At 52.6% G+C, this 12,174-nt stretch overlaps 1 pseudogene across 1 annotated transcript; it reads right to left on the bottom strand.

Annotated features, from left to right (window-relative positions):
- Positions 1-890: 890 nt before the first annotated feature.
- LOC311166046 (olfactory receptor 14A16-like) lies at positions 891-2,079 on the bottom strand (annotated as a pseudogene). The gene has a single exon. The product of its transcript is annotated as an olfactory receptor 14A16-like (transcript).
- Between the last annotated feature and the right edge of the window lie 10,095 nt (positions 2,080-12,174).

The raw sequence follows: 12,174 nt of genomic DNA, 5'->3' as shown, positions 1-12,174 counted from the left end.
GTGAAGCCAAGGAAATGTTCAGGTCAGTTTGGGCGTGGTTGCCAGGCAGCCCTGGCTCTGAGCATCAGTGTCTGCAGTGGGACAGGAAACTCCCAGCTGATGGGAACAAACTTTCTGGCTGACTGTAGAGGCCAGGACAAAGCTGAGTGGTTTCCCTGGTGTTTCCCCCAGCCCTTGCTGGCCCCAGGGGGTGAAGGCATATGTGCTCCCTCAGGTTCATGTCCCCACAGCAACAGCATGGGGGTGCTCCTGCCTACTCTGTGCACAGCAAACAGGGGCTGCTGAGCCGGTGCTGCCGTGTCTGTGCCTGCAAGGATGGGGCACCTGTGTGAGCTGGGAGAGAGGCCAGGGCTGCAGAGGGGGTATGTTGTTGGCAGCTCCATGAGGATGCTCTGGGACGCTGCCCTGGGCTGTCTAGTGCACTGGGGATGGATCAGCCCCTGCTCTGCTGCTCCTTCCCATCTTCCCCAGGGCCCTTGCAGAGCACCAGCCATGCTGTTTGCCCCCAGCCTGCCCACGGCCAGCCTGGGGCTGCTCACGGGGGTTTTCTGTGCTGAGCATAGGCCTGGACATGTTCATGAGAGAACCTGGAAAAGGAGCCTAGAGCCCCAAGGCCCTGGCCTGAGGCATCAGCGCTGCCCCAGCAGTGCCCATAGCCTGTCCCTGCTGCAGCCCCGGCACTGCCATTCCAAGGCTGTGCCCGGCCCTGAGAGCACTCAGGCCCCACAGCAACACCAGGGCCACCAGGGCAGCGGGACAGGGCCACGGGAGCAACACTGGCAACACCAAGTGCTGCTGCTCCTGGGCACAGCTTCTGTGCCAGCACTGATCTGCCCCCAGCTCTGCACAGACATTGCTGCTGCAGCTCCAGAGAAGGCAACTAAATGGCATCTCTGCAGAAAACTCTGCTGGGAGATCCTTTAGATCATTTTAAAAACACCAAGAGTGCAGCCCCTCATTGACACAGTCTGTGACTACAGGGAATGTGGAAAGAAACAAAATGAGAAATGGCACAAACAATGACATTTATTTGTGGACAATATTAAAAAAAAAGTAAAACAAAAAAAAAGAACCTCTAAAATGCAAGTTACAAGAAGTGTCAAACATGACTTTTATTATAAGTGATTTGCAGAAATTGGCCAGCAGTTTATTGTTCCTGAAACCATCCAGTCATCAGTCTCCCCACTGCAGCCTTGAGCTCCTGGTTCCTCAGGCTGTAGATGAGGGGGTTCAGGGCTGGAGGCACCACCGAGTACAGAACTGACACAGCCAGATCCAGGGATGGGGAGGACATGGAGGGGGCTTCAGGTAAGCAAATGCTGCAGTGCTGAGGAACAGGGAGACCACGGCCAGGTGAGGGAGGCAGGTGGAAAAGGCTTTGTGCCGTCCCTGCTCAGAGGGGATCCTCAGTACAGCCCTGAAGATCTGCACATAGGAGAAAACAATGAACACAAAACAACCAAATACTGCAGTGATGGAAAACACAAGGAGCCCAAGTTCTCTGAGGTTGGAGTGTGAACAGGTGAGCTTGAGGATGTGTGGGATTTCACAGAAGAACTGGCCCAGGGCATTGCCATGGCACAGAGGCAGGGAAAATGTATTGGCCGTGTGCATGAGAGCATTGAGAAAGGCACTGGCCCAGGCAGCTGCTGCCATGTGGACACAAGCTCTGCTGCCCAGGAGAGTCCCGTAGTGCAAGGGTTTGCAGATGGACACATAGCGGTCATAGCACATGACAGTCAGGAGGAAATACTCTGATCCAAAAAATAAGAAAATCAGATAAATCTGAGCAGCACATCCTTTGTAGGAGATGTTCCTGGTGTCCCAGAGGGAATTGTGCATGGCTTTGGGGACAGTGGTGCAGATGGAGCCCAGGTCAGTGAGGGCCAGGTTGAGCAGGAAGAAAAACATGGGGGTGTCCAGGTGGTGGCCGCAGGCTATGGCGCAGATGATGAGGCTGTTTCCCAGGAGGGCAGCCAGGGAGATGCCCAGCAAGAGGCAGAAGTGCAGGAGCTGCAGCTGCCGCGTGTCTGCCAATGCCAGCAGGAGGAAGTGGCTGATGGAGCTGCTGTTGGACATTTCCTGGGGCTGGACAAAAGGACCTCTTCATGGAGAGAAAGACAGTGAAGAGTTAGAGGAGATGTCTGTAACCAAAATCAAAGTCATATCCCACACCCTGCTCTGTAACACACACAGACACCCTTTTGTGTTCAAGAATTCTGGGGTTTCCTCTTTAAGATCTTCCATATCTGTTGTGGTATTCTTGGATACGAGAAACCCTCAGCATTCCTGCTGCCCTCAGGGGGAACAGAGCAAGTTCAGTTAGACAAAGTGATGTGTGGAGAGTGAGGGGAGATGGTTTGGCATTCTAGCCTGTTCTGAATTTCTCAGGGCTTTAAATTTTTTCTAGTGGATGTTAATCAGCTTCCCATGTTTTCCCCATAAATGCCCCAGGTACTTCTGAGAGCAGATGGATCCACCACAGCCCAGCTCCACATTTGTAGCCAAGGACTCACTTAGCTCAATTCAACAACCCAGCAGCATTTCCAGTGTCACAACACGTCTGCCTTTCCCCATCAATCTTATAACTCAGAGATGCTCTAGGACAGGTTTGCGCCCTGCATTGAAGCTCCCCGCTTGGACTGAAATCTCAGGGAGACTTGCAAGTGTCCTTATGATGGCATTGGATTAAGGGAGATGCAGCTCCTTCCCTGGCTGCACTGACAGCATTGCCCAGAGCTGGGCACTGGGGACAGCGTCACCCTGAGCCAGCTGTGCCCCCTGCCAGAGCCCCCAGGGCGGGGCAGCTGCTCCCAGCCCTGTGCTCTGCAGAGGGAACTGGGCCCGGGACTGCAGAGCTGCCCCATGGCTCTGCTGCAGCTCTGCCTGCACAGGAGGGGCTGCACACCTTGGAGCCCCAGCCCTGAGGGCAGAGGCTTGGCTGGGGGCACAGGAAGGAGGGGGCTTGCTCAGAGGGAGGGGCTGCACTGCAGGGGATCCTGTGGACATCTCTAAACTCTTATTGCCACAGCATTTCTGGGTTTGGTTTTCTCTCACTTCCTGATCTTAGCTCTGCTTCCTGGAGATTTTCCTCCTGCAGGTGTTTCCCTGTGCCTGATCTCTCCCTGCCAGAACTCACAGACCCCAAATCTCTATGCACTCTCCTTGGCCCTACAGAACCCTGCCTGTTTGCATGTCACTGGCTGGGGGCAGGTTCTGTTTGCAGGTTGGAGAAAGGACAGCTCAGGCTGATGGTTCCAGCAAAGGTGATGCTGCTGCTGTCCATGGGCAGAGTGGCTGCAAGCACATTAGGGATCTCCTGTGAACACAGTGATCACTAAAAGTAACAGGGAGATGTCTCAGGCACTTGTCAGCATTCATAATTAATAATTCATAATCAACCTTTAATGTTTATCCCCTCTCCCTTCCATTCTGCAATAGTAGGAAACTGAATACAAAGGTTTTGGAAATTTTTTTCTTTTTTATCCAAATCCTTGTCTTGGAAATAGTGTATGAAAAACGAGAATCCCTCAGCCTGTCAGAGCTTCATGAGCATTTCATCTCCCCTGCACCAGAAATACTCAGAGTTGTACTCACAGAGTCTGTAGGCATTGGGATGTTCCAGCTTTAGGAGATGGCTCCAGGAGCTGCAGCTGCATTGTCCTGCAGCCAGAGGTTCCTGTGCCAAGGGCTGGCAGTGATTCTGCCCCAGACACTTCTCAGCACCTTCCCAGCCCTGACTGATTGAAGCTCTCTGTGCCTCTGTGCTATGCCCGGGGTGGCTGCAGGCAGTGCCCCAGCCCTGCTGGGCTGGGAGAAAAGCTGCTCATCAAGAGAAATGTGCTTTTGAAGCTTTTCTTGATTACCAGGAGCTGCCTCTGTGCCAGGAGCCCAGCCCAGCTCAGCAGCACAGACACAGCACAAGGACTTTAATGAGCCTCTGGGGCTTTGTGCTCAGGCCCTGAACATCAGTCCCTGAGAGGGAGCTGAAGAAACCTTTCTAGAACTCCAAGTCAGAATCCAACTCCAAAGTTTCTTGGAATTTTAATGGGCCCCACTGAGGGACACAACAGAGAAAGTGGCCCCAGGCCCCAGGCAGAGCAGAGAACTGGAGGCAGTGAGACAGGTGGGGACAAAGAGAAGACAAGTCTTGGTGCCCTGGGGCACAGCAGGGTCTGTGCCACCAAGGGCTCTGAGGAGACACCTTGTCCTGAGGCACTGGAGCCTCCTGGCACAGCCCCAGCCAGGCCGGGCACTGTCAGCCCCTTGTCCTGCCCTCAGCATCCCCCCCTAGCCCACATCCCAGTGGCCTCAAGGATCTGCTGGAAGGAGTCCCTTGGGAGCCTTACTCAGGAATGGCCCTGGGGGCTCCTGAATGCTCCCAGGGATTGCAGGTTTTTCAAAGGACTTTGGGTTTGTCTTTTCAGCTTAGAGTTTCTGAGAGTTTTCAGCAATCACGGCCTCCAATGATCTGCTGTAATTAGTCCCTGGAGAGGCTTTGTCAGTAACAACACTTAGTGGGGCTCATTAATGCTTCAAGGTACTTCAGTTTATTTAAGGTACGTGGTGTTTCCCTTTTGATACAGATTTGTGAGAGGTTTGTGCAATCATGGCCCCAGTTATCTGCTTTAACTAATCCCTTGAGATGCTTTGTAGCGACACTCAGAGGGGATCACAGCTCAGTTTTGGCCATGGGTGTCTGGACAGGAAGAAAAGTTCTTTTCATGAGGAAGGAAAGCACAGAGCCCCAGTGTTTCAGAGGCAGATGAGTGTCAGCCCTCAGGAAGCCAAGGCCAGCCAGGCTTATCAGTCCTGGCAGCTTTTGTCTGGGAGTCCTTGGATATAGGGAATGCTGGAGGCAGATGCCAAAATTTGGCCATGGATGACTGGTCAAGGTGGATTTTTTTTCCCCTAAGAAATAAAAGCCCATGGTCTCAGTGTTTCAAAGGCAGATGACACGTGGCCCCTCGGTGGCCAAGGCAGCCAGATCTTTCTGTCCTGGCAGATTTCATCTGGGAACAATCTTTGCATATAGGGATATTTGGAGGAGGAATCCCAATTTTGGCCATGGGCCCCTGAAGGAGAAGGACAGTTCTTTCCAATAGGAAGGAAAGCCCAGAGCCCCAGTGCTTCAGGGGCAGATGAGAAGCAGCCCTCGACATGCCAAGGTTAGCCGGACCTGTCAGGTGTCCCCCGGAGGCCCAGCCAGGCAGACCTGTTCCAGGTTCCCTTGGTTTCATGAGGCCCCACAGCATCCCAAAGGTCTCCTTGGTTCCATGAGGTCCTGGAGTGTCACAATGTTCCCCTTGCTTCTGTAGTGTCACAATGGCCCGATGCTTCCATGAGGCCTTGCAATGTCACAATGGCTTTGTGGTTCCACAAAGCCCTGATGTATCACCATGGCCCCTCGGCTCCATGTGCCCTCACTGTGTCACAATGGCTCCCCTGTGACACTCTGGGCTGCACAAGGTCACCATGGAGCCTTGGTTCCTTGGGGCCTGCGAGTTTCACAATGATCTCCTTGATTCCATGAGGCACCCCAGTGTCACCATGGCCCCTTGGTTCCATGAGGTTCTGTAGTGTCACCATGGTGTCCTTGGACCTGCATTGTCGCAACTGACCCATGGCTCCATGAGGTTCCGTAGTGTCACCATGGTCGCTGTCAGAGGCTGGATGAGATCGATGTCCCAAGACACCTTGGGATGCTCAGAATGCCCATGCGGGGCCAGGGCCAGGTCAGGCCTTGGTTTGTGGTGGGACAGAGCCCTGCCCCCAGCCCTGGCCTGGCAGAGCTGTCAATCAATCACACAGCAGGGGCGGTGCTAACCCAGGTCTGACTGGTCCAGATGTCAATCAATCACACACTAGCAGCCCTGACTCTGATTGGACAAGCAAGTGGCAGTCCCACCCCAGGGGTGGGCCCATGGAGGCCCAGGGGGTTAAAAGCTGGAGCACGAGACTAGCCTGGGATCTGGGTCCTGCTTTCTCCTTGGGTTCCTCTGCTGCTGATGCTGGAACCCGAGCAGTTGGTGCCTATGTGAGTGTCTTTCTATAGATCTGTCTTTCTGTTTGTTCTCCTTCTAATCCTACTTATCTGGAACGTTTTTGGGTAATTTAACATGTAAAGGGATAAATGGTTTTGGGCTAAATGGGATAAGATAATGAAGTTAATGCTATGAAAAGAGTTTTATGTTGAAGTGGATGTTGTATTAAACCCTCTGACAAAGTTCCTTGATTGTCTGTATTTTGCCAGTAAAATTTTGTGTCAGGGATGCTCCAAGGCACTTGGAGTTTGGCTTCTGACTCCTTGAGCAGCTTCTTCAGCCTTCTCTCAGTGCCTGGGCTCAGCCCCAAATCTACTGTGGCGATCATTAAAACACAGAAAAGCCTCCGGGGGTTCTTTCTTTTCTTTCAGTGATCTTCAAGTCTCCAGGGTTTGTGCAGCTGATTCGAGTCAGTTTGGAGTTCTGTAAAGGAGGAAGATTCCCAAGTGTGCTGCATGATTTTTTGCCTTTAATCAAGTGAGTATTTTTTATTTTCCAGCTGAGAGAAGAGCTGATAGAAGCATTCCCCAGGTGATCTTGATGCTGAATGTCTCCTTAGGAGGTTTGGGCATGGAGAACAATGAGCCCCTTGAGGGCTGACCCTGTTTAGACAAGCTACTCCTCACCCCCAGCCTCACCATGTCTGACATGGCCCACCTGGGACTGACATCCCTTTGCCCTGCAGCAGAACCTTGTCCCCTGAGCTCTGCAGCTCCATGTCCCAGCCCATTGCACCATGTCCCACCTGCTCTCCTCAGGGCTCTGCCTGCACACAGGCCCAGGAGAAGTTTTCCTGTTGGGAAGGAAAGAATGGAAAAGCCTGAGCAGGTTTCCTAACAACAAACCCCACTCAGGAGCCACCTGCTCAGTCCAGGTTGCCTGGAATGGTGTCACCTTTCTAGAAGGGACAGTGTGAGCCGAAATGATTTCTGGAAGCAGAATTCTCTGAGTCTTGCAGCTCATTTCCTTTGTCTCTGTCCTTTCCCTGGATCTGTGTTGCAGATGGAATTTGCTGGTGCCATCCTCACCTTTAACCTCTCTCTGGAATACAAACAGATGTTCCCAGGTGTGTTAAGCAGGATTTACTCAAAGTTTCTCCAGTTTTCCATGTTTCTACAAGTTTCCACGTTTCTCATGGAACGAAGGGACCATTTTGACACCAAGGGGACAATGTGGAAGCAAGGAGTCAATTGTGACCCTGGGGTCCCATGGAACCAAGGGGCCATGGTGACACAGCAGGGCCGTGTGGATCCAGTGGTCCATTGTGACACTGTGGATCCAAGGAGACCATGGAGACACCCCCAGAACCTCATGGAACCAAGGAGTCCATGGTGACCCAGTGGGACTGCATGGAGCCAGTGGTCCATGGTGACACTGCCCATTGAAGGAGGCCATTGTGACACTGCAGAAACTCATGGAGCAAGGAAGGCCATTGTGACCCTGAAGAAATTCATGACACCAAATATCCATGGTGACACAGCAGGGCAACATGGGGACCAAGGAACCACTGTTGGCAGTAGGGAAACTCATGGAACCAGGGGCCCTTGTGCCCCTGCAGAACCAACAGAGCTGCTGGACCTTGTCCCCTGGCCCTGCACAGCTCCTTGGTAGGCACAGCAGGAGCAGCACCTTGGGAGCCTCGGGAATGCCCCTCTGGGATCCATGGCACACACTCCAAGGGGCTGGAATTCCAGTTCCCAGCCAGGAAAAGATGTTCCTGCCCTTGAAGGCAAAGCTCTCAAGAAGGAGCCAAAAGCCAAGTGGAGCAAGATCTTACAGTTACATTTCACTGCCAACCTTTATAACTTCACTCGTGGTTGTTGTAGCTCGTGGATTGGGAATTAAATCAGGGCATGGTCTTTGGTGGGAGCTGCCCTGGGTCAAGAGAGACACTGAGAGAGAAACAGAGCAGGTAAAGCAATACAGGAGAGAAAGGAGGACACAAACACAATCTGCTGAGAAGGTGGCACTTTGAAAAACAAACTGGAAGTGACTGAAAATGAATGGGACAGAAATCAATAGTTCTCAAAGCTTTATTTACTTTCAGAATATATCCAACACACCCAGCCCCACACAATCTTGATCCCACAGCCTCAAATCTGGATCCCACTTCTCCCAATCTCCATCAAACCGCATCTTATGCTGGAGGCTGTAGAATTGAGCAATTTTGGCATGGGACTGAGTTTTTTTGAGGTCGGAACCGGCGGATTTGAGGTGGGATTGAGCCCCATGAGGGTAAGATTGACTTGTTTTCAGTGGTATTTAATCATTTTGAGGTGAGAGATCAATCAATCTTTACTTTTGGAGTGCAAAGATATGGAGAACACTACATGAAATCTCCCAAGAACCCACAAATCTTCTTTGGGACACAAATATGTCCCAAAACCACAAATTCCTTCTTAAGTAAGTGTTAACTGATGGAACATTAGACATCTTTGATCAATATCTTTCTTTCTAGTCCTATTTCAGGTGCTTTTAAGTATTAAAGACAAATCAAGAGGAAACTGGGGCCAAACCAAAATGATAAGCAGCGAGGTGTCCTCCCAGTGCAGATCACAGGGAATGTGGGTCACCACGGCTCTGCCGAATGTGGATCTTTTCATGGGGGATCAAGCTGGAGCAGTGCACAAAGCTCTTCCAGCAGTTTGGGCATTTGCAGGGCTTCCCTTACCGGTGCATCTCTTGGTGTCTGGTCAAGTGAGAGCTGCTGGAGAAGCTCTTCCCACACTGGGGACACTCGTAGGGCCTCTCACCGGTGTGGCTGCACCAGTGGGTGACGAGGGTGGAGTTGTGCTTGAAGCCCTTCCCGCAATCAGGGCAGCAGAAGGGCCTCTCCTCGGTGTGAATCCACTGGTGCAGGGGGAGATGGGAGCTGGTCTGAAACCTCTTCTGGCACTTGGAGCACTCATAGGTCCTCTCCCCGCTGTGAATCACTTGGTGGATGATCAGTTGGGACCTCGAACTGAAGGTCATCCCACATTCCCCACACTTCTATGGCCTTCTGCAGTGTGGATCCTCTGGTGACAGATCATGTTGGAACTCTGGCTAAAGCTCATCCCACATTCCCCACACTCATAGGGCCTCTCCCCAGTGTGGATGCGTCGGTGCCTGACGAGGTGGCAGTTGCACTTGAAGCCCATCCCACACTCAGGACAGCAGAAGGGCCTCTCATCCGTGTGAATCTGCTGGTCCATGAGGAGATTTGAGCTGGTCTGAAACCTCTTCTGACACTCGGGACGCTCGTAGGGCCTCACCCCAGTGTGGACGCGTTTGTGGTTGCTGAGGTGGGAGCTGCAGCTGAAGCCCTTCCCACACTCCCAAACCTCATAGGGCTATTCCCCAGTGTGAATCATCTGGTGGTGGATCAGGGTGCTGCTCTGCCTGAAGCTCTTCCCACACTCCGAGCACTTGTAGGGCTTCTCTCCATCATGAAGCTGCTCATGGACCACGAGCTCTGAGCTCTTGCTGAAGCTCTGTCCACCTTCCTGGCTCAGGGTGGGTCTTTTCTCCTCAGAGCACCTTGGGCTGGGTTTGCAGCCCCTCCTCCTGCAGGATCTCTGGGGCTTTTCTTCTCTGCTGGGTTCCTGCACTGTGGAGCTGTGCAAAATGGCCTCTTCCATGAGTGTCTGCTGTGGGGATTTGTCATCCCTGGTCTCCATCCTCAGCTTCTCCTTGTCTGGGTGAGGAAGGACAAGGAGAGGATGGGATTTGCCTCTGTGCCAGAGGGAAGGGGATGGAGATCCCCCCAGGGCGTCACCAGCATGACGGTGTTGGCACCAGGGTTTTTCTGCAGCCGGGGGCTGTGCTGGGCTGGGAGATGGAGCAGAAGGGAGGGGGAAATGGGCATTGACTTCCTCCTCATCTGCCTGGGGGTCCTGGGGCATCTCTGTCTTCCTCGCAGCCTCCTCCTATATCTGGCAAAGGTTTGGGAATGGGATATTCTGCTTTGGGAGGAAACAAGAGATGAGCACGTTGAGTTTTGTACTGGTTTGAGGGAAAACCTGGGGGAGAGTCTAAACCAGAATTATATTTTAATAAGAAAATTAAGATCAAGGCAATGAAACAGAAACACTGCTTCAAGCTGACAGAGTCACAATATAACCTAACACCCAGTGTGTCAGGGTGGTGGTAGCAGTCCCATGAAATGGTGGCTGCAGTCCTGTTGGAGTGATGAACATGATCCTGTGGAAGCAGTGATCCTGTAGAAATGTCTGGTCTTCCTCTGAAGGTCCAGTGGTGGTTATGGAGCTCTTGTCCTCTGGGAATCCAGTAGGCAAGGTGCGCCTGGTGTTGCAAGCCTCAGCTTATATCCAGGTAGGAATGCCTGGATCCTCCCCCTGGGCAGATCATCCCACAATAGGAGGATGTAATTTTATCAGCCGTGCAGTGACACTCAATGGCCCATTCACAGAAGATAGCCCCTGGAGGGCGTTATCAGGGGTGAGTCATGGAAGAGATAAAGAACACTGCCCTGCCTGTTTATAACAGTTTATGAAGATGGTGATTGAAAACGTGCTTTTGGTTACATTTTACATTGCAACCTGAAACAGTGGGGTAATCCCTGCTCAGGGGAGTCAACACCACCCCTCTTACCTGGACTGGCTCAGGTGTAAAACCCCACCCCAGGAAGGCCAAGCACACAGCGCGTAATATCACAATGTCACACTTGCCCTGCCTCGGGCGACGTCTCTGTCCCTGTCACTCCCTTGCACTCCCCCCTTTTCTCTTTCAGAGGCTGGGGGGCTCTGCCAAATGTGAGAATCATTTTTCTCTTTGTCCCTGTCACATTTGTGACAGCTACACAGAGCTTTCCCTTCCTTTTCATAATCTGTATTGGGCTGAATTTCCACTCTTCTTTTATCAGAATGTGCCAGCAGCTGAGCTGGAGCTCTGCAGGAACCAATTGAACTTGGAATTGCACAAAATTGCTTGTACTGTCAGTTTAATAAAGTTTGGGATTTGTTTGCATTTCCATCACAAGTGACTTGTGTTAAGAGCAAATTCAAGACATTTTATGTAGGGTTAAGTTTGATTTCTGACAAGAAAACACTTTGTCTGATGCCCAGTGAATTCTTTAGGGGTCCCTGTGCCTCTCGCCCTGGGGGATGCTTGGGAGGGGCTGGAGGGGGTTTTCCCTGTCCCTGTCACCCCAGGCCATTCCCCAGGGGTTCTCTCAGTCCCTGTAATCCCAGTCTATTCCCCAGGGGGTCTCCATTGTTCTCACCCCAGGGAATTCCTGGAGGCTCCCTGTCCCTCTCCCTCTACCTCTTTGCCATGGGGTGCTTGGGGCAGTCTCTGTCCCTCTCAGCCCAGGGGATGCTCAGGGGTCTCTGTCCCCTCACCCTGGGGGAAGCTTGGGGGGTGTCCATCCCTCTGGCCTCAGGGAATGCCTGTGCAGGGCTGGGCACCAGGGGCTCTGTGTCCCTCTCACCGCTGAGGGTGCTTGGGGCTGGGGGGGCTCTCCAACCTTCTCACATCTGGGGAGGCCTGGGGGGGTCTCTGTCCCTCTCAGCCCTGGTGTGATCCCACCCAAACATCATTGGGGTAAGAGGGACAGAGACACCCCCAAAGCCCCAGAAGGGCTGAACCTGGGATTTGGTTTGAGGCTGAGAATTTTGGAAGGGGCTGGAATTGGGGCTGAGATAGGAGTTGGGGCTGAGATTTGGATTAGAGCTGGGATTGGGGTTATGGCTAGACATGGGATTGGTTTAAGGGCTCAGGTTGGGATTAGGGTCTTGACCTAGACAAGTCTGGCACTGGGATGGGATTAAATACTGAACTGTGTGTAAATGTGGAGTGAGATTGAGACCAGGATCAGGGTCATGCAGAGCAGGACAGGGGGGATGTAACTGCAAGATGTCCGTGGCATCATCCCTGCTCTCCTCAGGCACCTCCAAACACGGGGGTGCAGCTGGGTGCTCCAAGATCCAGGTGCTCCCACCCTGCCCCTCAATACCAGGTGAGTGTTCCCTGAGGGCAGCCCTGACTGTGACCCTTGGGGCTCTGGGATCAGCCCTCACATCCCTGTGGGAGCAGCTACAGACAGGATGAGAGATTTCCCCCCCACTCTTTCCTGTGGAAGGATGAAGCCCAGCTGCCCTTTTCTTCTGGTGCCTCCTCCTCTCCTCAG

This window comes from Fringilla coelebs (genome assembly GCF_963513975.1).
Source record: "Fringilla coelebs genome assembly, contig: SCAFFOLD_32, whole genome shotgun sequence".
Classification (NCBI taxonomy): domain Eukaryota; kingdom Metazoa; phylum Chordata; class Aves; order Passeriformes; family Fringillidae; genus Fringilla; species Fringilla coelebs.
The sequence above is the reverse complement of the archived record's forward strand: the minus strand, read 5'-3'. Positions and strand labels throughout refer to the sequence as shown.